Genomic DNA, 4,428 nt, shown 5'->3' with positions numbered 1-4,428 from the left:
GTAAATGGGTTTGGCTGTATTGGGTGCCTGGTCACTAGAGCTGCTTTTAACTCTGGCATAGTGGATATTGTTGCCATTGATGACCCCTTCACTGACCTCAACTATATGGTCTACATGTTCTAGTATGATTCCACCCACGGCAAGTTCCACAGCACCATCAAGGCTGAGAATGGGAAGTTTGTCATCAATAGAAATCCCATCACCATCTTCCCAGGAGCGAGATCCCACCAAAGTCAAATGGGGTGATGCTGGCGCTGATTATGTTGTGGAATCCACCAGTGTCTTCACTACCATGGAGAAGGCTGGGGCTTACTTAGAGCGGGGAGACAAAAAAGTCACCATCTCTGCCCCTTCTGCTGACTTGTGATGGGCAAGAACCCTGAAAAGTATGGAAACAGCCCTGAGAAGGTCAGCAATGCTTCCTGCACCACTAACTGCTTCACCCCGCTGGCCGAGGTAATTCATGACAACTTTGGTATCATGGAAGGACTCATGACCACCGTCCAAGCCATCACTGCCACTCAGAAGACCATGGATGGCCCCTTTGGGAAACTGTGGCATGACGGCCACGGGGCTCTTCAGAACGTCGTCCCTGCATCTACTGGCACTGTCGAGGCTGTGGGCAAGGTCAGCCCCTAGCTGAATGGGAAACTCACTGGCATGTCCTTCCCTGTCCCCAGCACCAATGTGTCAGTCATGGACCTGACATGTAGTCTGGAGAAACCTGCCAAATGTGATGACATCAAGAAGGTGGTGAAGCAGGCGTTGGAGGACCCCCTCAAGGGCATCCTGGGCTACACTGAGCACCACGTTGTCTCCTCTGACTTTAACAGGGATACTCACTCTTCTGCCTTTGCTGCTGGGGCTGGCATTGCCCTCGACGACCAGTTTGTCAAGCTCATTTCCTAGTATGACAATAAATTTGGCTGTAGCAACAGGGTGGTGGACCTCATGGTCCACATGGCCTCCAAGGAGTAAGACCCCTGGACCACCAGCCCCAGCGAGAGCACGAGAGGAAGAGAGGCCCTCAGCTGCTGGGGAGTCCCTGCCGCACTCAGTCCTCACCACACTGAGAATCTCCCCTCCCCAGTGTTTCCACCCAGGCTCCCGGAAATGGAGGGGCCTAGGGAGCCCCACCTTGTCACATACCATCAACTAAGTCCCCTGTACTCAGGCCGAAAATAATATTACATTACCATTATTTGCTTGCATCTACTCCCCTATGACATGTGGAGCCCCTTGAGGGCCATGACCTTGCTTATTCATCTTTGTATTTCCAGAGCCTAGCACAGTGCTGGGCTGATAAAGGTGCTCAAAAAATTTTTGATGAGCCAATGAATGTATGAATAAATGAATGAATGAATGAATTTCTGAGCATTGTGGTAGACTGCCAATTGGCGTCCCCTAACAAGCCTTGGCGTCCCCTAACGAGCCTAACCCTCCAACCCCCGCATTCATGCCCTTGTGCAGTCCCACACTGACTCTGAGCTGGGAAGTGACACATGTCATTTCAGATCACAAACCAGTGGGCAGGATCAATCATATGAACCTGCCTAGCTGCAAGATGGAGGGGAGCAGGGTGGCAGCAAGGCATGATGCAAGATCTCAAAGCCAGGACTGCTTAGATACGGACAAATTCTTTTTTTTTTTTTTTTTTTTGAGACAGACTCGCACTCTGTCACCCAGGCTGGATCTCAGCTCACTGCAACCTTGGCCTCCTGGGTTCAAATGATTCTCCTGCCTCAGTCTCCTAAGTAGGTGGAATTACAGGTGTGCGCCACCACACCCGGTTAATTTTTGTATATTTAGTAGAGACAGAGTTTCACCATGTTGGCCAGGCTAGTCTTGAACTCCTGACCACAGGTGATCGACCTGCCTTGGCCTCCCAAAGTGCTGGAATTACAGGCATGAGCCACTGCACCTGGCCTGATATGGACAAATTCTTACTCTTTGTCTCCCCTATTCCTAAATGTGTACCTTTCTAAAAATGATAAATATGTGTATAGAATATTCCTACATATTCTCACATATATGATCCTTGTAGGAATGCACTGAGAGAAATATCATTGTTGTTATTACATTTTATAGATGAGAAAACTGCAACATGCAAAACCGAATCAGTTGGTTAATGAGGAGGTTGGGGTTCAAGCTTCAACACTAGGCTGCTTCCCCAGCCATAGTAACCCTGGACTTCTAACAATCCAGGCATGTCATTGTAGAGGACTTCCCTAAGAGCAAACACTGGGAGCAGACTGAGCCTGGGTCAATTTTCAGAAACAGGCCTAGTCTCCTTCCCCATCCACACATTAGAAGTATTTAAGTAATTACAGAACCTAGAGAGACTAAGAGAGACTTTGATTGGCCAGCTTGGGTCACGTGCCCATCCATATAATGGGAAGATGGGGTCATGTTATTGGCAGCAGTATGGAAATAAAAGATTCATTCTAAATTTGTTTTTTGTTTTTTGTTTTTGTTTTTCCTTTTTGTTGAAGAACAGGGTCTCACTATGTTGCCCAGGCAAGCCTTGAACTCCTGGGTGTAAAGTATCCTCCCGCCCTTACCTCCCTCTGTTGGGATTACAGGGGTGAGTCACTGTGCCCAGCCTGGAGGATTCATTCTAAAGGAAGAGGAGTGCTGTTACCAGAAGAAGATAGCCAGGCATGTGGTGTAGACGAAAGCCAGGGACACCCACACTCTAAGTTTGGAATCAGTAGGTGTTAATATATCCCACCAAAATATATTAGGTTGGTGCAAAGGTGCAAAAGTAATTGTGGTATTTGCCACTGAAAGTAATGGCAAAAACCACAATTAATTTTGCACCAACCTCCTATGTTAGCACCCTAATCCCCAGTACCTCCGAATGTGACTGGTGTCCTTATAAGAGGGAGAAATTTGGACACAGGCATGCATATAGGGAGAACACCATGAGAAGGTGAAGGTAGAGAGGGGGGTGATGCTTCTGCAAGGTAAGGAACCCCCAAGACTGCCAGGAAACCACCAGAAACTAGGGAAGAGGCATGGAACAGATTCCACTCATAGCCCTCAGGAGGAAACAACCCTGCTGACACCTCGAGCTTGACTCCCAGCCTCCAGAACCGAGATAATACACTTCTGATGGTGAAGCCAGACAGTGTGTGGTCCTTTGTTCCAGCAGACTAATACACTTGACTGGACAAGTGGGATTCTGACAAAGGCTGCTGCCATCCCTGTCCATCACTAACCCATTTCTGCCTCTTCTCCTGTTTCCTTTGTCCCTCAGCTCCTACATCAATGCCCTTCCCCCAACCCACTCATTTCTGTCCAATCTCCAGCTAGTAAGACCGCTGTTCCCAAGCCACTGCTGTGTGCATTTGGATCCCAGAATCCTACTCTCTCCATATGAAATAACAGGTCTCAGGGCCGGGTGCAGTGGCTCACACCTGTAATCCCAGCACTTTGGGAAGCTGAGGCGGGTGGATCACCTGAGGTCAGGAGTTCGAGACCAGCCTGACCAACATGGTGAAATCCCGTGTCTACTAAAAATACAAAAATTAGTTGGGCGTGGTGGCACATGCCCATAGTCCCAGCTACTTGGAAGGCTGAGGCAGGAGAATTGCTTGACCCCGGGAGGTAGAGGTTGCAGTGAGCCGAGATCACACCATTGCACTCTAGCCTGGGTAACAAGAGTGAAACTCCAGCGAAAGAAAGAAAGAAAGAGAGAGAGAGAGAGAAAGAAAGAAAGAGAAAAAGAAAGAAAGAACAAATGAACAGCCCTCCCCTAAGGAAGGGTGAGGGGTATGATTTGGCCTGCTGCTTGCCTGTGTGGTTTGTCTTCCGTGTCACTCACCTCTGGATAGGCTACAAGAATGAGTGGCCCACTAACTCCTGCCCTGTGTGGCTGGTGGGAGGTGAAGAGGGGGCATAAAAAGCCACGAAGTGTAGCCTAGGCAACATGGTAAAACTCTGTCTATGCAAAAAATGCAAAAATTACCTGGGTGTGGTGGTGCATGCCTATAGTCCCAGCTACTGGGGGGCTGAAGTGGGAGGATCACTTGAGTCCAGGAAGTCAAGGTGGCAGTGAGCTGTGATTGTGCCGCTGCACTGCAACCTGGGTGACAGAGCGAGACCCCACCTCAAAACACACACACACACACACACACACACACACACACACACCTGAGAAGTGAAAAGGGGCATCTCAGCTGGGTGCAGTGGCTCACCTTGTAATACCAACACTTTGGGAGGCTGAGGTGGGAGGATCACTTGAGCCCAGGAATTTGAGACCAGCCTGGGAAACATAGTGAGACCCCCCCATCTCTACAAAATATATTTTTTTAAAAATTAGCTGGGTGTGGTGGCACACACCTGTAATCCCAGCTGTTTGAGATGCCGAGGTCTATAGTCCCAGCTACCAGGGGGCTGAATTGGGGGGATCCCTTGAGCCCAGAA

At 49.1% G+C, this 4,428-nt stretch overlaps 1 pseudogene; it reads left to right on the top strand.

Moving 5' to 3' along the window:
- LOC126946939 (glyceraldehyde-3-phosphate dehydrogenase-like) overlaps positions 1 to 1,627 on the top strand; it is a 1,693-nt pseudogene extending 66 nt beyond the window's left edge.
- Positions 1,628 to 4,428: the final 2,801 nt, after the last annotated feature.

Source organism: Macaca thibetana, chromosome X, assembly GCF_024542745.1.
Source record: "Macaca thibetana thibetana isolate TM-01 chromosome X, ASM2454274v1, whole genome shotgun sequence".
Taxonomy (NCBI): Eukaryota; Metazoa; Chordata; class Mammalia; order Primates; family Cercopithecidae; genus Macaca; species Macaca thibetana.
This window is presented reverse-complemented; position numbering and strand designations above follow the sequence as displayed.